This window comes from Podarcis gaigeae (genome assembly GCF_964106915.1).
Source record: "Podarcis gaigeae genome assembly, chromosome: 4".
NCBI classification, from domain to species: domain Eukaryota; kingdom Metazoa; phylum Chordata; class Lepidosauria; order Squamata; family Lacertidae; genus Podarcis; species Podarcis gaigeae.
This window is the reverse complement of record NC_139677.1, coordinates 31147457-31174470: the sequence shown is the minus strand read 5'-3', so window position 1 is coordinate 31174470 and position 27014 is coordinate 31147457. Positions and strand designations below refer to the sequence as shown.

The 27014-nt window shown below is 42.5% G+C and overlaps 1 protein-coding gene across 4 annotated transcripts in view; it reads left to right on the top strand.

Annotated features, from left to right (window-relative positions):
• The first annotated feature begins 1358 nt into the window (after window positions 1-1358).
• Window positions 1359-27014, top strand: part of NCK2 (NCK adaptor protein 2) — a 69757-nt gene continuing 44101 nt past the window's right edge. Inside the window, exon 1 of one of the 4 annotated variants that reach the window (XM_083735640.1) lies at window positions 1359-2099. The gene's annotated coding sequence lies outside the window, so the exon portion shown is untranslated. Of the gene's footprint in view, window positions 2100-2471; window positions 2581-27014 lie in introns of those variants that run through there. The other 3 variants (XM_083735642.1, XM_083735643.1, XM_083735641.1) reach the window with 3 other exon arrangements.

Below are 27014 nucleotides of genomic sequence, written 5' to 3'. Positions count from 1 at the left end.
AAAAACAACCCAATAACCCCCCCCCCAAAAAAAACCACACATTTGAAAAGGGCAGAGGACAAAGTTGGACTTACTCATGAGTAAACAAGCAAAGGCTTGTGCTGTTCCACCCTGTTCTTGGTGTTTACCGCTGCTTTTAGTGTTTATTGCTGCTATCTATAATGTAGTTAATATTTGTATATTTTATTTAACCTGTTTTATTATTTGTTAGCGGCCTTTGCCAGACAGCCCTAAAAGATTAATTCTATCAAATGAAGACATAATTAATCCCACCGGGTAATAAAAGGCATTGAACCAACGAAACGCGTAACATTTGTGGGTTTTCTAATATTAACAATTCAGCCCGGTATTGGCGCTGCAACTGTTTTGCACTTTTTAGACATCTGTTATCGTTGACACAGGTAGTTTTCCTGCCCTCCAGAGTGAAGGCGGTGCTTCCAGAGTGACATCACGACCTTGCCCAATCAGCCTCTTCGGAGGCTGTGACGCTGCGCCCGAAAGTTCCCTTCTTCTGGGAATGGTAACATTGGCCGGTTTCCTTTCCATTTTTGAGTTGGCGGTGCAAGTGCAGCATCGCGCCCGCAGAAAACCCGACGTCTCCGAAACCGGCTCCCGTTTCTTTCTGGATCTATGCCCTCCCCCCCCCCCCTCGCCTAGAAAAAACAAGCAGCATCAGAGAAGCACTTTCCTCCACGGGGCTGTTTTTGTTTCCCACTCCCACCTTAAAATAGAGAGGGTGAGAATCACGCAGCAAACCGTGGGCGCGGATCCGAGCTCTCCATTTACGCGAGTCCCGTTTTAACGGTTTCGATTCTCTTCCCCGGATGGATAGCGAATCCAGAAAGTTCGCAGGCTGGAATCGGGACAAGATTGGCAGGAAAGCCCAGATTTATAAGCTGATCCGGGGCTTTTTAAGAAACAAATCAAGGGGCAACCTTCTCCAACGGGGGAGGGCGCAAAAATTAAAATACAGGCACACGTGTATATAAGGCATGGCTGAAAAGTGTCCCCCCCAGCCAGATCTGGCGGAGTTAGGTGACCCCCACCTCCCTAATATTTCCACAGGGTTAGGGGGCTCCTAAGTCCCGCGCAAGGACCGGGCTACTTTTCTATGCGGTGCCGGTGCGCTTTTGCGCTCATTGCGCCCCTCCTCGCGCTCTCTCTTCCTTTCCCTTCTCCAGAAGTCCCGGAGAGAGAAATAAAGAGTTTGAATCTCGGGGGTTTATTCCTATTATTATCATCACCACCATCATAATCAAAGCGAAAGAGTGCGCGATGCTGCTGCAGACCGAGAGCAAGAAAGCAAAAAAAAAGTCCCTCCCCAAATTAGAGAGGCGCGTAGGTGTGAAGAGCGAGAGAAAGAGGCTGCGGTTCTTGCACCGGCTGCTCCAAAAATAAAAAATCGTGTGTGTTCCCCCCCCCTTCCTGCTCGGGGTGGGGAGGAAGAGCAGGAATTAAAAAAGAAAAGAGGGAGGGAGGGGGGTTGTTGCAGCAGCAGCAGCAGCAGCAGCAGCAGGAAGAGAAGGAGATCCTCCCAGGAGACGGAAAAGGAAAGCAGGGGAGAGGAGGGCTGCTCTCCTCCTCCCCGCCCTACGCGATCCCGGCGGCGGCAGGAAGGGAAGGGGCGGCCAGGGGAGGAAGGAGGAGGAAAAGGAAAAGAGGGAGAGGAGGGAGGGAGCTGCCTGCCTGCCTGGGCAGAGGGGGAGGGGCCCGCTGCTGCTGCTGCTGCTGCTGCTGCTGCTGGGCTGAGCGGCGGCAGGAGCGCTGGGGCCTTGGACACGTCGAGCCGCGGGAGGAAGGCGGAGAGGGGCCCGGGAGGGGAGCGCGGAGACGCCGGCGGCCCCCGAGCGCCCAGCCCGCTGGGCGAAGGAGAAGGAGAAGCAGAACAAGCCGCGCACGGGGTCCAAGCGGGGAGAGAAAGAGGAGCAGCCGCCGCCGCCGCCGAGACAAAGAGCGGAGCCCGCCGGGGAGAGCAGCCTGCTCCTTTCCGCCTCCTCCTGCCATTATTAATCCTCCGCCCGCGCGCCTGGCCCGGGGAGCCCCGACGCGCCCGGAGGAGCGGACCACCGGCGGGTCTCCCCTTCCTCCCGCCAAGCCAGGTAAGGCGAGAGAGAGAGCCAGCAAGAATATCGCCAACTTGGAGGAGTTGAGGGGGGCGGGCTCGGGGGTTTGAAGCCCCCTCGGGGACCCCCTCTCCGCGCCCGTCCCGTGGCCGCGGGGCCTAGCAGGCGCGCCCCGTTGGGGATGCGGGGAGGGCGCACGGAGAGAAGGCAGCCTGCTTATGGACGGGCTGCCTCCGCCCTTCTTTTCCTTCTCCCTTCGGTCTCTCTCCAGCGCCGGGTTTTGCGACGGCGGGGTGGGGGGGGGGAGAGAGAGGCGGGGGTGGGTGGGTTAAAAAAGGATTCAACATTTTTAAAGCCCCCCCCCGTTCTGATTTATAGATCACATAAATCAAGGGGTCGTGACGGAGAGGGAGGGACTTTTCGGGGGGTGGGGGGTGGGGAAGCAGCTGCCTTCGCCTGCCCCCGCCCTCGGAACTATGGACGACTATTGTGGAATCCGGGGGAGAAATGGAAAAGGGTGCGTTTGGGAATAGGGGTTTTATTTCCACCCATGGGGGGGGGGGCAAGCTCAGGCATCTCGAAAGAAAGAAGGGACTAGGTTTCGGGTTTTGTTTTGTTTTGTTTTCAGGCGGGGGGGGGCAGAGAGGAGGAGGAAAGAAGAGGCGGGGTGGTCCAGACGGAGAAGTGCTGGGTGTTGCAAAGCACTGCGTGGGGCGGGGAGATTGGGGGGGCGGAATCTAGGTGTGTGTGTTTTGGGGGGGGGAGGGGACGATGAGGCTGGAAGTAGAGGTGGGAGTTCACTCCCAACACATCGGTCTGCACAGGAGATCATTAGCTGTTTGCAAAAAGGGGGGGGCAGGTCTGGCTTTTTTCTTTTTTCTAACTCCTTTGTGGACTGGAAGAAGTGAGGGAGCGGGACAGAGGGATTAAATATATGGCATGAGTGGTGGCTCTAGAGAAGTGCCGAAGGGGGGGGGCACGGGGAGCTGTTTTTTAAATAAAGAGAGGGAAGCAGTGGCTTATACTAGTTGATTATTATTTTTTTGTATCAGTAAGCTTTCAGGCATAACGTGGATGGATGTCTCAAGAGCATTATGTTACTCCCCGTATATGAAGAACAATATAGGGTGGTTGCAGCAGAGCATTCTAAAGCTTCACATCTAAGTGACTAACCTGTGACCCTGCAGATGTCGCTAAACTATGACACCCATCATTTTTTTATTATTGTTGGTAACGCTGGGTGGGGTTGGTAGGAGTTTAGTTCAGCAACATCTGGAGGGCTTCAGGTTAGCCCCACCTGCTTTATTTAAGCACCACTATTAAGACACCTCTGCTTTTTGCTAAGTAATACTGCTACTTTTATTATTGTATGTAGATAGTCACTTAGTGTAATTATAGTCAGTCCTGAAGCTTATCTACTTGCAGTAAGGCCTATAATTGTGCATAGGCTACATTCAGCTGAGCTGTTTTGGTTGTAATGCTTACTACTTTCTTCTTCTATGTTACAATTGATGGATCATCTTAAAACACTGAAATCTGTATTCTTTGTTAGCTTTTACTTAGCGCCATTTCAGATTTTTGTGCAGAGGCAAGCTCAGGTACACTCTGCAGGAAGCTGCAGCCAATCCCTGACAAGTACACCTGTATGATATACATGTTTGCTACATTCACATATTTAGGTATATGCCAGTCTTGGGCAATAGCACCCTCTCAAAACACGGATTGAGAGGTGCATGCATCAGTTTGCATTGTTGGAAGTTTTGCTCAGTCTAGGTTTTGTCTGTGGGTATGTATCAGGGATGGGCAGAGCTGAATATTCAGATTTTAGCTTTCAGGAGGGATAATATTTTAACAGCTGCTTTCCCTAACGTTGAAGCACCTCAAAGGTGTTGTTTCATAAATGGCCCTTCTCTCAAGTTGGATTTCTTGAAATCATATTGAAAGTGTTTTGGATTTGCTACACAAGGAATTAAAGTGAGGAAGACTGCAGAATTTGCTTGGAAGAAATTATAACCATATTCCTTAATATGGACATTACTGGAATAGTTCTTTGGCTTTCCCCACAGTGCCTCTGTCCAACATAGAGAAGATGATTTACTACTTCTCTAGAAAACAGGGGACCTTGGGATATATTCACGTGACTTAAATGATCATTATCTAACTGGATATTGGAGTAGTTAATATGCATGTAAATAATAAAGCATAAAAGAGTGCACACTGCTTAGTCATCTTCACATAAATAGTCGACTCTGTTTACCTTCACTTATGTGAAAATAGCTTTGATAGGGAACTTAAGGGTAAAGAGTTGGTATCTAAATCAGCCATGATGGTTTTTATTATTAGCAATAGAACTCTGGAATCTTAAAAAAAAATCTGACATTGTAAATTTAATTTACTTTATGGTGGTATGTTCAGAAGATAAATCATGTCAGCAGATAAGTGTGATTTGCTATTGATTATTTTTTGCATTCATTCAAAGTATTTATGAATCACTTTTTAGACTCAAAGCATCATATATAAAAAGGTACAAGATAAATTGAGACACATCAAATAGGGTATGATTATTAGGAGAAAATTGTTTTCTGAGGTATGCACATCATTTGCACACTTGAGAAAAGGCAGCAGTGAAAATAAGTTTGCAAGCCCCACTTAAAGGCCTGTAGTTAAAAGGAGCCAGGCATAACCAGAAAGGAGCCACATAACTCTGGAGCCATCACTGAGAAGGCCTTGTCTCTTATGCATGCCAATCTTTACATCAGCAAGACTTTTGATATTGGTGTATGTGCAAAGGAGGCTCCTAAGCTAACCTATTCCAAATTGATTTAAAGGTTCATACGCGCACGTTGGGCCTGGAAACATAGCAGTAAACCTATGGTCTCTATGATGTCCACAAAGTCTTTTTTTAGTGATCTCCCAGCTGCTCTCTTCTCCGTCAGGAGACCATCCCATTACAGTGCTAGGCTGAGATGTTTAAACCTCTTATGAGGTTTAAACATCTCAGCCTATGTATGTATGATACATAAGGTGCATGTTTTGCCGACCATTTTAGCCATGATCACCCCTGGCGTGTGGCTGTTTGGAGGGTTTGGTCAGCTTTGAATGCGGCCTTTGAGCTGAAGACAGTTTGCATCAGTTGCATTGCTTATTAGAGAGGCGGCAAACACAGGCGTCACACGTTCAGATAGCCCCCACTAGCATCTGGATGCCTACATTTTATAATGACCCGAGTTTCCAAATCTCCCAGACAGTCCTGCAACACAGGTAGTCCCATCTTGGAGGAGCTGTTTCATGGGTAACTGAGATAGGGCTGGTGTACAGGCCTGCACTGGTAAAAGGCACATCTGGCCACTGCTTTATGTTTTCAGGAGTGTGTCTCTCCCCCCCCACCAATATTTGGTTCTTCACTGCCCTATCCAGAACTGGTTTAATACCTCCCTATAGCAGGAGTAACCAGAGGGTGTTTGCCACTGTACCGATTGTGTCTTTTTACTTACTTCCATATAGGAGAATGGGGGCTGTCCTTTTATACGAAAGCAAAGGGCCTACATTTTGAGGACTGGGTTGTGCCAAGCAGTCCTAAAAATATGTACCTCATAGCAGGTAACTTACCTGGCCCTTCTCATACACATCCTGGCTGCCATAATGAATATTTATTAAGAACTGTGCTGAACACTGTTGTTGGAAGTGAGGTCAGGACAGCTGTTCTGCTTTAGGAGTGGGTGTGGTGTGATGAGTGAGGATGTCACCCAATGGTCATTGTGGATTTTGGAGGAAAGGAACTCTCCTCTCTTTGCTCTCCTCAGATATGATTTTGCTAGTTTAGTAAATAAGGGCATATGTTCAGTGACATGTATTGTTTTGAGTCCATTTAATGTAGCTTTTATAAAGCATAGATCAGTTCACTTGGGTGTTTCGTTTGAGTTTTTAGGGATATGTTCTAACTAAAAAACACTTTTTAAGGAATTTGGTGTGATACTTGGAATACAGTCATGCCTCGGGTTGAATGTGCTTCAGGTTGAGCGCTTTCGGGTTGTGCTCCGTGGCAACACAGAAGATACGGAGCGCGTTACTTCTGGGTTTCACCGCTCACGTAGGCACAGACACTCAAAATGACGTCACGCGCATGCGCGGAAGCAGCAAAACGTGACCCGCGTACGTGCAGACGCGCAGTCGTGTCTTATGTTCTATTCAGGATGCGAATGGGGCCCTGGAACAGATCCCGTTCGCATCCTGAGGTACCACTGTACTTCACTCGGAAGGGGCATATGGCTGCAGCGGTGCAACACTTCATTAAAACCCATTTCACAGGCTTCCTATAACAAGTGCAGATGTATAGGATTAGGGGCTAAGGCACTCACCAGCAGGTAACCAGATTGTGTACTCTGGAATAACTACATTGATTTTGAGGGACTTCTTTTCACCTTGTAGCTATATATGAACTTCAGATGTATATTGGTATGTGATATTGGTTGTATTTTGTATTCTCTGTTGCGTGGAACGAATGCATTTTTTAAAAAATAAAAAGTTATGGCCTGTATATTCATCAACTGATTTGAAAACAACTATTAAAAGTTGCTTCATTACGTTGTTTTGAAGCATGGTTTCTTTTCCAAATTTGTTTCTGTTAACTCACTTAAATTCATTAGTTCTCAATGATCCGTTGAAATGCTGTTTTATATATATAGCCTCTAGTTGGATACCGAACATTAGGTAATGCTTTGCAAGACATTGTCCTAGGCTACTTTTGCTCAATGATTTATTAAGCTAACAATCTAGCGCAGGTTTTTGTAGAAGGGAAATCATTTCTTCCAGCAGTATACTTTTTTTATATTACAAGTGCAACCCCATGCACACTTACTTGAAATCAGTAGGACTTACAAGTAAATTATATTTAGGACGGGTGACTGTAAAATAATAGCTACTTTACTCAAAACAATATGGAATTCATTATAAGCCATTTGAGCAGGTACCATAGTATTTCTTTCTTCTCCATCTAGCACTTAAGACACTCTTTGGTATTGATTGTTATTAAAGGGCAATGAATTGTAGTAATAGTACTATTTGATGGTTTCAATGTGGTATGGGCTGGTGAACATCTTCATGAGCGGAAGATTGAAAAGGAGATAATTTTTAAGGATAATCGGACAACAATTTGGAACTGGTAAATAATGGTTTGAAGCTTGGCGATGGAGAATAGTGCCAAGAATAATGGAAATGACTGCTAAGAATAATGAATAGTATTGAAAAATGCTAGTAAATAGGTATGGATGGGATGGGGAAAACGCTCTGTAAAACAAGAAATGAATACAAAATTAACAGAAGTATAAATAATAAAAAATGAATGGAAATAAAGCAAGAACGCTATGCTACTGACCTAGCTAGAGCTGAAACTTTTGAATCTTAAGGAGTTGCTTCACATGACATTTTTTCTACTGTGTAGTTAATTTCTAAACAGTTTGCATCTTCACTTGAGCAGTTTGCTATAATGCTTTTCTGTAAATTGGAGGGGGGGCAGGATTCCAGGAAACCTATGTCCACAGAGGACTCTCAACCTATGTTCTCAAAACAAAATAAATGCTGCTAAGGGTGATTGTGTATGTGCTTAGATTTCTTTGCCTAAAGATTGCGATTTTTTCAATGAGCAGATTATGGCCTGGTTTGCGCATAACAGTAAGCCACAGTTAAACTATGGCATTGAAGGAATGAGCAAGCTTTCTTGTGCACACTGCTCAAATCACACGGAATCCCTCTCCCTTTGCCACAGTGGGAACAGACAACCCAGGATGTTCCTTATTTCGTGAAAACCAGCACTTTGGGTTTGTTTCTCTGCAAACCATGAGAATAAGCCCGGAATAAACCATGTTTTACTTTTGTTACCTTCTTTGGATTTGAGAGAAACAAACTTTAGAGCTGGATTACGCGACATTAATCCAGCACTCTGGTTTATGTCCCCCTGAGGGAGGAAGTGTTGGATGTGATTTCAGCAGTATGAGGAATCTGCACCTTCCGTTTGTCCCAGTAAACCATAGTTTGGCTGGCTGTGTTGCGTGAACCAGGCCCTTGGTGACAGAAACTTATTTTTCTTCTGAAGGTAGAAGCTTGGTATTATGTGGCAAAATTGTTTTCGTGTTAAAGAAAACCTGCATTGTTAGGGAGGCAATTATGTTGCGGGGAGAGGGGGAATTGTCTACAAAAGTCTTCCATGTGGGAATGTATTTCTCAAAACTTCTTGTTGCAATAAGTGCTTATGCTATTTAAGGAATTTATTGCTTGAACTAGCAAAATGAGTTTTGAACTTACTTGTTGTGGTTTGCTTTAGTTTCTACAGTGTTTTAAATACTTTCAACAATGGGTTTGAAAGGCCAGCATAGCACTGTTGAGAAGGCCTGGATAGAATTTATGCATGTTTGCGCAAGCCAGAGGTAAACCTGATGTGGCCCAATTTAGATAAATAGGAGTCAAGCGCTTGAGCTCTCCTGATCTGAGTGATTAGAGCACCCATGGTCTTTATTGAAATACCTCAACCGTATACAGGTTACTCCCAGGTATACGTGTGTCTTGGACTGCAGCCTTAGAATACTTTCAGAGTTAGTAGGCATGAACCGAGGAATGAGCATCCATTTTGTGTATTCTACTCACCCAGATTCGCTTGCAGATTTAATTAATTACATTTAATCATCTTGTCATGCACTGCATTATTCTCTAGTGTTTTACAGTAAACCTAAACAGATACCTTTTCTTTGGATTCAGTCTATGCTTTACGTGTTGCATTGTGATAATCTTGCCGTCTCGCGGAAGATACAAAGTATTGGATTTTCCACTTTTATCAAAATAATAGACAGCTAATTGGAGCAAAACATTAAAATCAGGATTAGAAAATATTGCAAATTTTATGTGTTGGAGCTAGGATTTAGAAGGCAAAACTGAACAGGGGAAAAACAGATTTTCAGGTGCCCAGATGATCAAAGATTTTTTAGTTTTTTGAAGCCCTACTCAAAATTTATACAGAGATGGCTCACAAGGCTTAGGCACTTTAAACAAAGTAGTCCACACTTCAAGTTGGCGTGTTCGGTGAAGGAGTCTCCCCCAGTTTAACAACACTACATTTATTTGAATTGTAAAGGTAGTACAGTGGTACCTCGGTTCTCTAACATAATCCGTTCCGGAAGACCGTTCGAGTTCCGAAACATCTGAAAACTGAAGCTCAGAGGGCTGCTTGCACATTCAGTTGAGAAAATTGAAAAACACGCAATGGGAGCCATTTGAATTCTGAGGCGTGTTCGAAAATAGAAGCATTTACTTCCGGGTTTTTGGCATTTGGGTTCCGAAACGTTCGTCAACAGAGACGTTCGAGAACCGAGGTACCACCGTATAATGCATACTCACTGAGACTTTCTGGTCTTTACCCAAAGGTGATGCCTCTAAGTAGACTGAATGTGGTTCCAGCCCACCTCCCGCTGCTTTTCTCAGTGAATAACTTTGCTGTATCCTCTTCCCATACCGAGTGAGAGCAGAGAGGAAACGTGAGCACTGGGTCAGTTAGCTCAAACCTTGCTTAATTCTTCCAAATGCATGGGTGCTGCCTCTTGCAGAAGACCCAGTAATCCTAAAATGTCCCCAATTCATTTGGATGCATTTTCCATTCAGTATTGTTGAAACAAAGGGTACTGTTTCTCCAGTGACGAGTTTATTACATTTCTGTCCCACCTTTCTGCAGGGACCTTTATTTTGTTACAATAAGACAGCACCCCTGGTGGTTCTTCTTCCCCCCGCTTGCCTCCGCCCATTTATCCTCAGAACATCAAACATTATGTACAGTTTAATATGACGCATGGGAACAGCCAATCAACCAACATAAGCTCGAAGCAAAACGTATGCATAACTGAATAAAACAGCGTGCTAGAATAAATTTGCAGCTTTGCATATGCTAACTAAGAATTTGTCTGATTCTGTTAGTAACAATATTTCCCACCCCCTAACAATATTTCCCACCCCCCTTGCTGAATAATTCCTTTGTGGTTATTTGCGCCCAGTACATTTTTGTGGTATTTAGGTACTGTATCTGGTGGTCTATAAAATACTGTTCTAAGTGGTTCTGAAATTTTAACTAATCCGTTTACTTGTAGGTTGTTACGGTTAATGTCAGTACAGTTGTACCTTGGATTTCAAACGCCTTGGCTCCTGAACAAATGGGCTCCCAAACGATTGGAACCTGGAAGTGACTGTTCCGCTTTTTGAACTTTTTTTGGAAGCCAAACAGCCAACGGGGCTTCCGATTGGCTGCAGGAGCTTCCTGTAGCCAATCAGAAGCTCCACTTTGGTTTCTAAACCTTTTTGGAAGTTGAACGGACTTCCAGAATGGATTCCGTTCAACTTCCAAGGTACGACTGTATTAACTTTCGAGGAGTATTTTAGTCTGTTGATGAATCACTGCCCGAAAGTTTACTGTTATTAAGTATGGCTAAGCAAGGATCCCAAGAGTGTTCTTCTGTATATATTCGTAAGAGTGTCGATAAATTTATATCAGCAGGTATAAATCTATAGGCTGAAATGTCAAATGAAAGTAAAATAAGGTACTTTTCAGTACCATTAACACACTAATTACCAGTTAAAAACCCAGTGAACGCTCAAGTTAATCTGTGGTACTGTTAACAGTTGATACTTTGCAGTTGATTAGTAGAGAATCATCTTCATAGTTAGCCAGGAAATGATCCAGAATTAGAAGTTAGAGAAGACTGTGTTCTAGCCTGACAGCTGAGCATGGCAATACATTTTGTTCTCTTCACCACCTACACTTACTATGTTTGGAGGAGATTGGGGGGGGGGAATGTAATCATGTCTATTGGCTTTATAATCAGTTCAAATGCCTCCATCTTAAATACACTTTGGAAATCTTAACCCCAAAGTTGAAATGGATGGGAAAGTTTGAGAGATTTCCTGATCAAGTCTTGTTTTTATCAGAAGGTAAAATAGAATGTGCACAAAGGTACACAATGGCTGCTTTGTGCTAGTAGGAAACACTCGTGCAAGACTGGGCCCCTGATTTTCACTGCTCATTGCACCTCCTGAAAGTTGCAGCAGTATGGGATATTGTAAGGTGCTCTCGTAGGTAGGGGAGGATTGGGGAAATTGGTCGCCCCACTTTGAGTGATTGGTGGCTAGCCTAGTCCAAAGACAATCCAATGAGCCTGATTTGCTGATGGAATGATAGGTTGTTCAGTGAACTATCTATAAAATTAGAGAAAAATAGAAAAGTTTGATGATAGGGGTATATGTCAGCTAAAGGGCACTTCCATGCTTTTTAAAATGGGAGTTGCTGCTATGGACTAATACAAGTATAATATTCATGTATATAAGCACAATAAAAGCAAGTGGACTCAGGTCTACTAATATAGCATTCATAGACATACCTCAAATGATGCCTTATTTAGACCAACCAGTGTATTTTTTTTATTTTAAGTATAAACTGTTAGCACTATTGCAAATTCCTAGTGATGATATGTGTGTGTGAGAGAGAGATAGAATCCTTCTGAAAAGCTTTGCTCCTTATAAAATGTTGAGCAGAGAGAATAATTATTCAAGATGAATAATAGTCTATATGTCACAGAGAAGATTGGGTTTAGTGTGGAAGACCCTTCTGATGGGTTGGGGTTTTGAGAAAAAGCGGCTCAAAATAAGGCAGTCTTTATTGCAACAGAATTATTAGGGTAAATTAGAAGAATTATCTTTCATTAGATAATTGATCAGACCAGCGTTCACTGAACTGGGGAGTTAACACCGAACTCTACTTCAAGCCTGAATATTTAAAGTACAATTTTAAATATCAGGAATTTTTATTTCTGGGGGGTCCTACTGCTGATAGTGCTTATAACCTTCCTGAGGAACACCTTTATTTTATTTTATTTACATTTCCTCTGCTTCCTTAAAATCTAGACTGAGAGACAGACAGAGCGCGTTTTCTGTAACACAGATCCTTGCATGTTTATTGTTGTTATGTATTTTCTCAACAGAGTCTGAAATTGCAACACTTAGCATGTGGGGGTTCACAAAACATTTTTGAGGTGAGAAAGGGGTCTTTGTACTCATAAAGATTTGGAACCACTGATCTAGGGAGAAATGTAGGAAAAATTTATCAGCAGACGTTTTTCTCCATTGCCTTCATCATTTATTTTTGATTGCTTATGTTTTGTTTTTGTTTTCTGCTTAAAAGCTGCAATTTATCCTTTCTATTATTTCCTCCTCAGATCTGCACCGTTGCTGCAACTATTTCCCAAAGCACACCTATTTTAGGAACTGTCTTTATTTTTATACGGAAGTGCAACTTGGATTGTCACCTTCCCAAGTTACAATATGTTCCTGGCAGATAGCTTAATCTTACTGCTGTTTTTACGGCTTACTTCTGTTTGTAGGTGCTTTTTTGCACAGCCCTTTAAGACAAGACTAGGCAGGACAAGTCAAGTACCTGCAAACCCAAGAAATCCTGTGGGGTGCTGTGATTTGTGCCTGGACTAGTTCTTTAATAGAAGAATGATCCTTCGAATGAATGAATGACTGGCAGAGCATTGGTTAATAAAAAGTACCATCTGAACACAGCCTTCATAAAGCTACTTGAAGGTGTACATTGTCTTGAAGGTTGAGTTAGCCCCCTCAATGGTTGTTTTGCCACTACCGTTGTCATCCCATTTTAAGGGAAGGAGAAAGAGGGTAATATATGCATAGAACAATATACAGTGGTACCTTGGGTTACATACACTTCAAGTTACACACTCTCCTAACCCAGAAATAATACCACAGGTTAAGAACTTCGCTTCAGGTTGAGAACAGAAATTGTGCTCCAGCGGTGTGGCAGCAGCAGGAGGCCCCATTAGCTAGAGTGGTGCTTCAGGTTAAGAACAGTTTCAGGTTAAGAACGGACCTCCGGAACGAATTAAGTACTTAATGTGAGGTACCACTTTAACCTGAATTAAACAAAACAAGAGGTATGAATGTACTGTTAGATATACTGTATAAGTGCTAATGTAAAATGTCAAAGATAGTGATAAAAGGCAGACAGTCTTTATTGCCATGTGCACATACATGCAATGAGTTGCTGACCCGTCATGCAGTGAGGTTTTCTATCTCTGGTTCCCCTAGATTTTATATTCACGCTGCAACCTTCAACTGCAGTCGTTCCTTGGTTTCCGAACAGCTTAGTTCTCGAACGTTTTGGCTCCCGAATGCCGCAAACCCGGAAGTGACTGTTCCGGTTTGCTAACTATTTTCGGAAGCCAAACGTCTGACGGGACTTCCGATTGGCTGCAGGAGCTTCCTGCAGCCAATCAGAAGCCGCACTTTGGTTTCCAAACGTTTTGGAAGTCGAGCGGAGTTCCGGAACGGATTCCGTTCGACTTCCAAGGTATATTTGCAGGAGGACCTGTTGCCTGGCTCCCACAATAATTTTGAGCCCTGCTTAGATCCTCTGATTCTCCCCCTTTGCCTTTGGGCATCAAGAGAAAAGGTCATGGTGGACCTAAAGGCAAGCCTAGATTTGCCTTGTTGGCTCTCAGACAGTGACTCAGCAGTGGCTCAGAGACAGGAGGAGGTGACAGAAAGTATACAAGGCTATTGGTCTCCCCTGGACCTTTGCTGGGTCTTCGGACCTTACGGCTCTGTTCCTTCTCTCATGCCATGAACAATTTTATGAAAAGTTAGTAGTTGACTAAGCTAGTTTATGACAAAGGGGATTTAAGTTCTAGTGGCATGTCTATTTCCGCCGCCGCCCCAGTTCCAATATTGCAGCCTTTCTCAGCCTGTGGGTCCCCAGATGTTGTTGAACTACAACTCCCATCACCCCTAGCTAGCAAGGCCAGAACTCAGGGATGATGGGAGTTGTAGTCCAACAACATCTGGGGACCCACAGGTTGAAAACCGCTGCATTATTGTGTTTAGATCTCTAGAATGTATTCTGTTGAGATTACTCGCCAGTGTGTGAAATAGCCAAATTACAACAATGGGTATTTTGTGAAGCAATACATTTTCATGTATAGCTAACAGTGACGAGTTTAATAATACACCAAAAGCCACATTCCTCTATGCTGCTGTTGTTGAAATGTAGCGATGTATCATTTCTCCTAACTACAGTCCTGGCAAATGTCCAAGGATAAACAGCAGAAGTCAATAACCAAAGTCTTCAGCTGTAGGGAAAAGTTTATCCTGCTTAAAGTGTGTATAGGCCTCTGAAATGTGTTACTGTACTTTTAATTAAGCGAAGGACAAAACTCCATTCTCGAACAGTATCACAAGCAGTAAGGGACAGATACTTTAGCCATTGAAGGGGTCTTAAGTTGACTGTTTAGCCAATTTGCTTTTTAAAAACCAAAACCAAACTTATTGCACATCTGTTGAGTAGAGATATGAAATCCTGGGAAATAAACTCTGGGAACATTCAAGGAGGGAAATGGTCCTTACTCATTTGTGTTTCTTCTCAGAATTATTTGAAAAATTGGAAGTTTGGGGAACACTTAAAAACCTTTTGAAATAATATATTTTTAGAATGAGTGCAATGTTTTTAAACACTTTTAAAAATGTAAAATACTCTATGGCATTAGAGAATCGCAATCCTGGCATACAGCTAACTAGTCAAAGATGCATTTCTGTACCTAAAGGGTCCTGCCCTCTTCCTGACAGGAGTATAAAAAGCCGTCATTACACATGAAGTGCCTCTTGCCTTTTTCTAGTGACTTTTGATCTAGTTTGGAGATGCTGGAAGCAAATAGCCTGCTTCGGCTTTCCTGTTGACCTACCTCTTCCTGGTTAACCTTTTCCATGTCTCCTAATCACCCTCCTACACATTGGGAGTCAATCAGGTTATTGCCCTGCCTTGCTGGGTAATAAAAAGGTCAGAAGAAAGCAGGGCAGAAACTGCAGAAATTCTCCTTATGGGTGGCAAAACCTCAGAGGAAAAGATTCAACCATTTGGGTGACTTCTACAAGGAAGTGGAGCACAACTGGGTATATTCACAAGTTTGTTGGTATGAAACAAAGTCATTTATGGTTTTAAATAGGCCAAACGGTACCATTTTATATTTTAATTAAGTTAAAAGTGATGCATTTCATTTGTTCGAGCAACTAATAAAGTTTCGTTTGGATAAGGAAGTAAATATTGCACATACCTCCCCCACTACCCATTTTGTGTGTGTCCTCCCTCCCAACGAAATGTGGTGGGGAAATATGGGAAAACAAGTTTTTCTCCACAGCTTTAAATGTTTCTGGAGATTTTTACATTTCTACTATTAAGATGTGATTCTATCTTCCATTTTCCCATCTAGCGCTGGGTGACCTTGGGCTAGTCACACTTCTCTGAAGTCTCAGCCCCACTCACCTCACAGAGTGTTTGTTGTGGGGGAGGAAGGGAAAGGAGATTGTTAGCCGCTTTGAGACTCCTTCGGGTAGTGATAAAGCGGGATATCAAATCCAAACTCTTCTTCTTCTTCTTCCTTCCTTTTTCTCCCATCATCCATCAAAATTAATTTGGACTTCTTTAACGTGCAAGTAGATTGTGCCAGTTTGTCACTTAACAAATATTACTTATAAAATTTGGCAATCCCACATATTCAGGATGGGATAGAGAGATACTTGGAATTTGTCCTTTGACAAATGATCTAGAGAAGGAACAAATGCAAATGATCAATTATTTTGGTTCACAACAAATAGTGAGCAACGCAGAGATTATCTTTAGGTGTGACTGTCCACCTTACCATATGGAGCAAAACAGCTGCGTTCTGCAGCAAAGATAAGAAAATTTCCTTCTATTTTTATACTATTCATTGGGGAAATGTGTGTGTATATATGATTGGGAGAAGATGGCGGGAGGGAGAGAAAGCTGTTAGCAATCTTAGCTCTTCCCTTTTTAAACAGTGGCAGTGCCCTTGACTTCCCCAAACTTCTCACATACTCAAGTTTTAGGCTTTTTCTTTTAGGTGTAGTGCTCTTAAACACCAAGACAGCAACACAGAATGGGGAGAATACAAAACCTATTTTTAGTGGCATGCTACCACAAGCAACGGGGACGCGGGTGGCGCTGTGGGTTAAACCACAGAGCCTAGGACTTGGCAATCAGAAGGTCGGCAGTTCGAATCCCCACAATGGGGTGAGCTCCCATTGCTTGGTCCCTGCTCCTGTCAACCTAGCAGTTCGAAAGCATGTCAAAGTGCAGGTAGATAAATAGGTACCGCTCCGGCGGGAAGGTAAATGGTGTTTCCATGCGCTGCTCTGGTTCGCCAGAAGCAGCTTAGTCATGGTGGCCACATGACCTGGAAGCTATACGCCGGCTCCCTCAGCCAATAAAGCGAGATGAGCGCCGCAACCCCAGAGTCGGCCACGACTGGACCTAACGGTCAGGGGTCCCTTTACCTTTTCCTTACCACAAGCAACAGCAGAATTTTGTGTGGTTTTATTTTGCTTAATGTTATTGCATTGGCGGTTTGTGGGTTAATGATTTTTGTAACTTTAAATTTCTTTATATACCACCCTGAAATCTATTTTTAGATGATGGGTGGTTTATTATTATTATTTTTTAAGAAATACATATAAGGGAGATTTGTGCGATTAGCAAGTTGGTGCCTTTTGGCTGGAGTGAGGATAATTTACCTGAGGGCTGGCTTTTTTTGCTGCCGTCGCCTTTGCAACTGTAATATGCGTGTTAGTCCCAAAGTTATGCTGAAGTTGGAGGATCACCTGACCTGAATGATGAGACTAAAGAACTAAGTTAGTAATTGAAACTGAATCTTTTCAATAACCTGAGGCCTTGTTACATTAATTTACTGTGCTGATCGGAGTAATATGAGCACTCGAGTGTCAGATCTGAAGAACTCTGCTACAGCAGATCTCTCTTCAGGATTCCCTGATGCCTGTCATTTAGATGCCGTCAAATGTGTGCACTTCATGATGAGGGCTCTCTTTGTGAAATTCTTGTCTGTAGAAAAATTCCATTTTGAAGCTAATGGTATGTAATTTGATTGCCACTTATTGATCTTTGTCATGTAGAAAATATTAAGTTGATCAAGGATTGTTTCACTTCATCGTGAATCCCTTGCCTGCCTTGGGAATAAAAGTATAAATTACTGTGCCGATAAGAGGTTTCATCTCAGCCTCTGTTCCCCCACCCCCAAATTCTTTATTTCTTGAAAATGGAATTTAAAATTGAATTTTGTATATATATTTTTCGTGTAAAACCTCAGCCACTGTTAAAACATGTACCTCCAGCACAGAGAAATGCTGCTACTTTTTGCCTAGTGTTTAAGTATGCATGAAAATTGATTAATAAGGTAGGCTGTTAACATACTTTTAAAAAAATATATCAAAAAATCGGGCCCTTGTATTAGTGTTTACCAGTGGATTAATTAAAGTTCCCCATCTCAAGGTGCTTTATTTAACTTGGGTTTTGAACCGCCATGGCCTTGTTCTGCTATTTGCCAGTGCAAAATGTCCACGTAAATAATGAAACTTGATATCACTTGGTATCATTTTATGCATGTTTGATATTTACTTTGTACGGTTCACATCTGTGTACAGTGACGGCCCTGTATAAATGCCACATTATTGGAATTGCGTACTAGTTTAAAGTAGGTTGGGCAAATACATTGCAGATTAAAACTGGAGGGGATTTTCCAATAATACTGAAAAGGCCTGCCGCAAGGTAGGCGTTTAGTGCGAATTCGTTTTGCCCCCTCCCCTCCAAGTAAAAGTATTGTGAAAGTTGTTCCTAAATTTAGACAAGCAAGGGGATTGTGTTCCAATTAGGCAGTGAATTGAGAATGATAGATACTGCAGCTAAGAGCTTTCAGTAGTGCATAGGTTGCTCTCTGGGTGGTGAGTTCCACTCCACAGTGTTCAGGTTATATAAATATTTTAATGACTTTTTTCATCCGTTACATCAAAACGAATGCTGCTTCCACCTTTTCGTTTCTCTTCCCTTCCCCCACTCAGTAACAGAGCTGTGATCTATTTACAGTAAATTGTCAGTACACCGTTGCTCCAGCTGTTTGTGGAGCTTGTTTTGCCTTTTAATTTCTTAGTATGTCATTGTCTTTCATATTTAAACCTCATTTCTCTTTGGTCTCAAAGCGTAAACTATTTTTCACTGTGCTTTTTGTGCAGTCTTTTTTTGCGGGAGTAACAAAGCTGCTCCGAAATGACAGATACCAGGAAGAAACAAACATTTTAACAAGCCTGCTTAGCTGAGAAGAAGATAAAATGATTGTTTCACCTGATAGGCCTTGGGGATAAAAATGCAGATGCTAAGCCACTTGTTTTGATTGGTTAAAATCAGGAACAAGAAATCCTCTCCTCCCATGTTGATGTGAGTAAATATGGATTCCAGAAATGCTTGGAAGGATCAGGGAACTTAGAGATGTATGCCATCCACAATCTGGCCAGCATCTACCCTTCTATCCCAGGAAGAATCTATAGAAATCCAAATTCCTTTAAAGCTATGTCAATATTTCATCTTCATAATGTTCACTTTCACAGTCCATTAAATGGAGGATTTCTTGTGGGAACAGATTGAACTAGGATGGCTGACCATAGTATTGGCTCCCTTCATCTGTATATGCACTAAGGAGTAGGTGCTTTTTAAGTTCCTTATAGCTGACAAAACTCCTCTCACCAGTGAAATGTATGGTGCTGGCTATGTGCTCCCATTAAATCTTTACAGCTTATTTTTGAACCATTCATGTACGTCAGGGGTGGCTCCATGGCCCAGATTGGTCTTGTGGGTAAAATTTATGACAGTGGATCTGGGCTGCCCACCTGTCAAACAACCTGGCGTCGAAGCAGCATCAGGTACAAAATGTTTTGAAGGTCATGGACTTCAATGCAGTTTGCAAGGTCCTTCTTAAAGGCAGTGTCGCCCCCTTCATTTTAGCAGGGGATTTCATGCAAAACGTTTCCTGAATCATGAAAGGGTTTGCATGAAATCCTGCCAAACTAAAGAGGATTTAACTCCCTGCTCATCACCTTAAATCCTGCAGATATGGTTGTGTGCCTTTGCTCCTTGCTGAGAATAGGCAAGCAGTCAACTCTGGGCTTAACCCCACCCCCTGCTATTGGTTGACGTTGCAAGTGATGTCACTTGATGGGCAGGTGAACATTGTTTGGAGAAGATGGCCTCATTGGCCAATAAGGACCCCTTGGCAAGCCAAGATTGGCCCACAGGCCAGAGGTTCTTACCCTCCGTGTATGCGTTGGTACAAGCTAAGCTAGTCCTTTTCACTTTCAGTTCATAGGGCTGCAGAAAGTTTATGTGTAAGGGCCTAACCCGTTGTTATATGAGCCTCATGGCTGCCACTGAAAACAGCAGTCCCCTATTGCCATTATCATCTCTATTCTGGTAATGTCTAATATTTTTTGGCAAAGCATTTGAAGGGTTTTACCTCAGGAATACATTCTGTTTCGTTAAAAACAAAAACCACTCCTCCCAACTTGAAAATGAGCACAGAGCAAGGGTTTGAACTTCATATGGACCATTGCATGAGAACACATGCCACAAACTCCTTAATACTAGGCCAGACTATCTGCCCATATCAGCCAATAACGTCTCTTCCAACTGGAAGTAGCACAGCAGGATCTTGTGCAGGAATCTGTTGTCTTACTTGCTGCTTGATGCTTTAAACAAAAGAAGGATTTGACCCTATGAAAAGAACTGATGTGCAGCATGTGCTCTGCCACTGTTCTATGGTCCATCCCTTGATATTTGAACTTGATATTTAGAGTGGAATCTTGAGCATGTCTATAATTTTCAATCTGGTATTTCCGGCTTCAATGAATACATACAACCTTTTCAGTTTGCCAGATGGCACGATCATCCTGCCCCATGCCCTGTTCCGGGGTTTCCCATAGCGCGTCCCACACCCCGAGCCAATTTCAGTGGGAAAGGGAGAGTGGGAACCCCATTACACTAGTGGAAGCTCGGGCTTCTACCAGTGGGACTGAATCCTGCCCATTGCATTTGCTCTCCCTGCCTTGTAAAACTGGTGTAGGTTTTGAACTTGAAGCACACATTGTCTTCCGGATTGCATTCTGGTATCTTGATGTTCATTGTTGTCATATTATAACTAAACAAGCAAATGAAATGGAACGATAGTTTGCCTGGTTTAACCAAAGGCTTCCTTTTGCTTGGTCAACACAACATATCATGACGCCTTTTTGCAAATTTTCCTTACCCAGCAAGTCATATTGTGTGTTTGTGAGTTACTAGGCTGCTGGGGTAGGGACGCGGGTGGCGCTGTGGTCTAAACCACAAAGCCTTGGGCTTGCCAATCAGAATGTCAGCTGTTTGAATCTTCGCAACAGGGTGAGCTCCCATTGCTCGGTCCCAGCTCCTGCCCACCTAGCAGTTTGAAAGCACATCAAAGTGCAAGTAGATAAATAGGTACTGCTCCGGCGGGAAGGTAAACAGCGTTTCTGTGGGTTGCTCTGGTTCGCCAGAAGCGGCTTAGTCATGCTGGCCACATGACCTGGAAGCTGTCTGTGGACAAATGCTGGCTCCCTTGGCCTATAGAGCGAGATAAGCGCCGCTACCCCAGAGTCGTCTGTGACTGAACCTAATAGTCAGGGGTACCTTTACCTTTAGGTTACTGGGGTAGAAAGAGATGTAGGGTTACTGTTTTCAGAAGTAACTATACTGCTCAGCAGAGCAGCCTAATCCTGGGGCCGTTGCGTAAGGGTTGGTTAGGTGCAGAATTTAGTGTCTGCTGTTTGTTCATTTCTGCTATGCCCCTGGGCTACTATTCTGCTTGCTAGGAATTTGGTATTATCGCATATCACAATAAGAGCAAAACATGTAATGGAATTTTAAGAAGATAAAACACCTAGGACGTATGCTGACTCCAGAGTCAGATAAGATTTCATTCTATAACGCTTTAATTAATCTCAGAATGTTGCTGTCTCTTTAGATTCAGGGGGTGATTTATAAGCTGTTTTTTAATAAAATATTCAAAACAATTTGCCTTTTTCTGAGCTTTTTATATCATCATGATTATTTTGCTCTGGGAGGGCAAGGCAAGTTTGAGACTCAGGAATTCAGCCTGAGGATTCGGTTTTTTGGGGGGTGGGGGTCGGAACTGCTATGCAGAAATGAATAGTGGTGGTGGTGGGTGAAGGCTTTCTCATGGACTTGACTTTCCTTAAGTGAAAACTGATCTATAACACAATAATAACATTAGTTTGAAAGACAGCGGTGACTTAATGAAGGTAACATAGGATCTCTGTGCATAGGATCCTAAAGAATTAATGTTCTGATTATGTAAATTCACTTAGTTGGATCTATAGCATGTTGAGGTTAGTGATTCCCCCTGCTTCAGTTTAGCACGAAACAGCCTTTTTAGGAAATTCCTTCTGAGCCTCAGGAGTGATTTTTAAGGGCTGCCACCCCCTCTGTAAGCATGGTTTGAATCATGGAATCGTAGAGTTGGAAATGTCCCTGAGGATCATCTTACCCCACCCGGCTGCAGTGCAGGAAGATTCAGTTGTCCCACATGGGGATCAAACCTACAACCTTCTTTGAAGACAACCCCATTTTTATATTTTCAACCAGTAATATTTGAGAGGCTTTTTAATTCTGTAGCGGTCCTTTAGTGTGTACCTCGGTTATCGAACGCCTTTTGAATCGAACGTTTCGGAACTTGGACGCCGAAAACCCGGAAGTAAATGAAATGCCTCAGTTTTCGAACGCGCCTCAGAACGCGAACAGGAAACGTGGCTTCCATTTTGACTTTTCCGTTTTGAGGCTTCCGCTTTCGGTTTTCATTTTTCGAACGTTTCGGAACTCGAACAGACTTCCAGAACAGATTATGTTCGAAAACCGAGGTACCACTGTACAGTCATACCTTGTGTTGAAGTATTTTCCGGTTGAGCATTTTCGGGTTGTGCTCCACGGCGACCCGGAAGTAACGGAGCGTGTTACTTCCGGGTTTCGCCGCATGTGCAGACGCTCAAAATGACATTGTGCGCAGAAGCGGCAAATCGCGACTCGCGCAGATGCGGGTTGCGTTCGCTTCAGGATGCAAACGGGGCTCCGGAACGGATCCCGTTCACATCGAGGTATTACTGTATAGTGTTTATAAGCTTTTAATCTTGCTTTCCTATCCAAGGAAATAGAAGAGTAGAAGTCTTGACTTATCATCACAACACTTGTGTGGCATAGGTTAGCTCTGACTGTGATTGAGTCAACGGTACATCGTGAGCTTCATGGCTCAGCAGACATTTTAACTTGGGTCTCCTAGATCTCCTAGATAATGTTTCACGGTGGCTCTTTAAGAGGTCTTAAGATCTGTTTGAACGTAGGTAGTTTACCAGAATCCCAGCTATGGTACTTTACCTCTGTCATAACAGTGTTTAGTTGGACCCAGAATTACCAGAATGATAACAGAATTTAAGGAAGCCCATCAGCACACAAGAAAACAAATGGAAACGCATTGCTGTGATCAGATGTCTAATATGCAGACAGCATTTGTTAAAGGTGCTTGTTTACTTGTAGTGATTGAAGAGTGATTAAAGAATAAAGACCATCTATTCAAAGACAATTGGAGACCTTCTGCTATGGAGATGTTTAACTATGGAGAAAAGTGAACAAAAGTCAGAACAATAAAACATTATTTTGTAGCTAAACAACCAGGGTGTCAAAAGAAAGAAAGAAAGAAAGAAAGAAAGAAAGAAAGAGAGAGAGAGAGAGAGAGAGAGAGAGAGAGACTGGCATTAATTTAAAAAGCACCCTTCATAACTTGATGGCCAAACACAGGGTAGGAATTTTGATGTTTTCTCTGAACGCAAAAGTTAGGTATGCCCTCCTTCACTATCTTTTGCGGTAAGAATGCCCCCGGATTTAAAACAGTGACTTAATGTAATGCATAGAAGACTTCTCAGCTACAGCATGAGTCACCCACTGTTATGTATATTCATTGATGGAACAGACATCATTCAAATTCTGGAGCTTACTGATGCTCTGCTAAGAGTGGAATGTGTGCAATATAACATCTCAAATGAAACTATGCATACCACTGAGAGGTTTGTTGTACTGCCCTAGGACAGAACAAGCGCTTGCATTGATGTGGTCAAGGGCAGAAAGAAGTCGCTTGCAAGGAGGATTTGTGGAAGGAATTCCACCAACGTGAGCTACTCTTGAACAGCATGTAAAGAAGGCAGTTTTCTAGGTTGGTCGTGCCTGGAGACAGACTCTTGTTTCCAAGGCCTTTCCTTCCCCAAAAGGTTTAGGCTGGATTCAGGTGGATGACGGAAACTCTACATGGCTTTCTTTTGGCTGCCCAAAATATCAGAAGGACAGGGAATGCAAAACTTCCCTGTTCTCTTGTGAGGCTGAATGCTTCAGCAAATAAACCAAAATAATCTTCAGCATGTATGTTTGTTAAATTTAAAAGCCAGTATAACTATCTAAGAACATATGCCAGAATTCCTACTTGGTTTCCGCTAAACTGCCATCCTGTCTTCTGCCCTCAGACTTTGGCCTATCGACACAAGAAATCCACAAAGTTTTATTGATAAAACCAACTGTGTGTCATCACTGAAAAGGTCGGCTCACCAGCCACCTAACATTTGAAGATGGGGACAACTTGAGAAGGTGCACCTCAAATTCTGGGTGGGCTTGTGGAATTGAACTGTTTTGGAGTACTTTCCATTTGGGTGTGTGCACTCCTGTGTAGAGCCTTGTTTTAAAAAAAAAAAAATCAGGGATGGGGCCTTCAGTCTGCCATGGTGTTATTGGAGTCTCATCAGCCCTGACCCTTGGCAATGCTAGCTGGAGAGTTCTGGTCCAACAACATCTGGAGGGCCACAGGTAGACAATACAGTGCATAGAGCTGTATGAGGACAAATTCCCATCTCTTATTGATTATTGTAGTTTCTACTGGTACAGTTAGGCAGAGTTCAAGCAAGTCCCGGGAACAAATTACTGATCTTTATTCTTGTATGGATTGGTCCCATGCTGCTCGTGTACTGCTTAAATTTGGTTGCTGAACAATGTTGCTGAACATTGTTACTTCAGGTGAAGCCCATAGGTGTCTGTTAACAGAAGATACTGTCTTTTTAGGAATCTCCCTTCTAAACAGTGTTTCTCAGAAATGATGGAAGTGTACGCCAACAGTGACGTGAAAGTGAAGTGATTGGAAATTTTGTGTAACGCGCCTTAACGGTTAAGCATTCTGGTTTGATTGTTGCTCAAAACATTATTTGCTTAATGACTTAAGATGTGCACCTTGGATAACAAATTACCTTGAGCACTCATTTCCACCTAGGATTTAATGATGTTCAGGATTTAAAGCTTTCTATAGGCAGTGGCGTCCGTAAGGAAAGCTAAGCATGGTCTTGTTCTTCAGTACTCATTTCAAAACACGCAAAGTAGGGAGTGGCTTGAGAAAGAGAAAGGAAATAGAAATAAGCTTTCTGAAAAGGTTTGAAGGAAAGCTGTGACCATAGCTAGCTAACTTAATTTTATCTCGGTATCCTTTGTGGAAGGCTTTTCCTGTGAGCAATCTAGATTATAATATTCGTAGGCTAGACTCTTACTGAGCATCAGAATCACTTAGGCTCTATGTGACATTCAAAAATTAAATGTATAAGTCTGTTAACTAAAGGAAGTCTGGATTTACAATTTTATTAAAGTATACTCACTAATAAGGACTTCTCTATGAATCAATATAGCCTCTGCAGAAATTAGCTGGTAGGAAATCTTTACAAAAGGACTGGCATTATTGCCTTGATAATGTTTTAATGTGAAAGAAAAGTCGTATAAAATTTTATATTGCTGGTATTCAGTACCACATAAAACCAGATACACAGGCTCCAGCAGCATAAATGCTATATATAATCTCTAACTAAAGGCAGATTTTATATATTTGGTAGGATTGTTCCAAGATAAGAGTTTTCTTTATGGGAGGATACTAACAGCATCCCCAGCTTTCCATTAACATTAGGCATGTATTCTTTAATCAATTGCTCACTCAAGAGCATTATGACCAAGCGGGCAATCTTTTAACAGTAGTAAATTCTGGCATGCTTAATGAAAATCAGTGGCATCCAAATGTATGTTTGGAAGGTTTCTCAAATTGCAAAATATTCAGAGGAGTATGTGCGAATAAGGATGGATAGACAGGTCAAAGTTGTGAAAAATATTGGGTTCTTCTCATTAACGTCATGAAAGTAAGATATATTAACAGGGAGTACCCGACACTGCCTGGGATTTTTAAAGAACCCACCAAATACTGTGTTTTTTAAATGGATTGTGTAATTGGCCACTTTAGACCCATTATGCCAGAGTTACCTTTTGATTTGAAATCTTGATTCAAGATGGCAGCCAGCATACCAATGGCAATGAAGTCTGCTTCCCCCTCCTTGGGGAATGTCTTCACAGAGCTTGGAAATGTTATCTCTAGAGGTGGCCAAACCTATGTCAATAAAGCGGCACCATCACACACAAGTCACCTTTTAGTGCACCGTCTTGATTCATAATGGTACCTGGCACTCAAACACTGACCCCTCCCCACCCCCACCCCACAAGTTTGGCAACAATATCTTGGTAGGCGGCTGAACCTATGAAGAACAAACAGACAAACCACTTTCCAAAATATATAGTAGATAACAGAAATAGCCAATATGGTGCCCTCCAGAACAACTCTCCTCCCTGACCATTAGCAATGGAAGCTGGGATTGGTGAATGTTATAGTCCACAGCATCGGCTATCCCAGTGTAGAATTTACAAAATATTCTGTTTTGTAAGCAAATTTTAGTAACCTTTGTTATGATTATAGTGTACAGTGGTTACAGACACTTCAGGTTACAGACTCCCTAACCCAGAAATAGTACCTCAGGTTAAGAACTTTGCTTCAGGATGAGAACAGAAATCACGCGGCGGCAGTAGGACACCCCATTAGCTAAAGTGATGCTTCAGGTTACGAACAGTTTCAGGTTAAGAATGGACCTCCAGAACAAATTAAGTTCTGAAACCCAAGGTACCACTGTATTGTTTTTATTTACAATGAAAATCCTCACCCTACTTAATCTGGGAAGTAAGCCCTACTGAATCCAATAGGCCTTATGAGTAGGCATAGTTAGGATTGTGTTGCTATTTTCTCTCTCTTTTTCTGTATACATATGCATTTTAAAATTATAATTAATCATGTGAGATAGATTTTTACCCCATGCTAATGGGGCTTGGACCAAAGACAGCTCAGGCAGCAGCTAGTCTCATTCTTGCTGGAACAAAATATGTTCCTTTCCTCCCACGTTGAGAGCAGACCAGGATGTAGCTCAGGGTTTGTGTCAGAGTTGGAACTATTTATGAAACTAATCCATATTTTTGAATGATTTCCACATCTAATCCTGCAGGACTCTCTATTTGAGTTTTAAAAGCAGAAACGACATGATTGGATTCGTGCTCAGATACTGTATTCAGATAGCTCTGAAGGTGCCATTAGATTGACAAGTCTGCAACAGCACATTGTTTAGCAATTTATGGCATTCTGCCATTAGTCTTTGACACAGTAGTACAGTCAACAATCAAAATACAATATAGCAAAATTTAAAAAGGAGGGAGCCTTGGAAGTCCAACGATAGGGGTAAGTTTGCTTTTTAATCAAGGCACAGTCCATATTGCTGCTGGATTTATAACCCTGTTGTGTTTATTTTTAGGGTATGATAAGCTATTGTTGACTGCGTCAGCATAAAGAATCACATTGTTAAACTTGCTTAATATTCTTTATGATCAGCTCCTGGTTTTTTAATCATTCTTATGTTTCTTAAGCTACACCAATTCAAGCTTAAACCTTTTTTTGCTTGATCTTTGGCTAGACCTGAATAATATGGGAGAATGACTTCTCCTTCTTAGTGAATCTGTAGTGCTTCTGCAACGTCCACTATGTTTTTCAGGCTGCAATCCTATATGTACTTACCCAGGAGTAATTT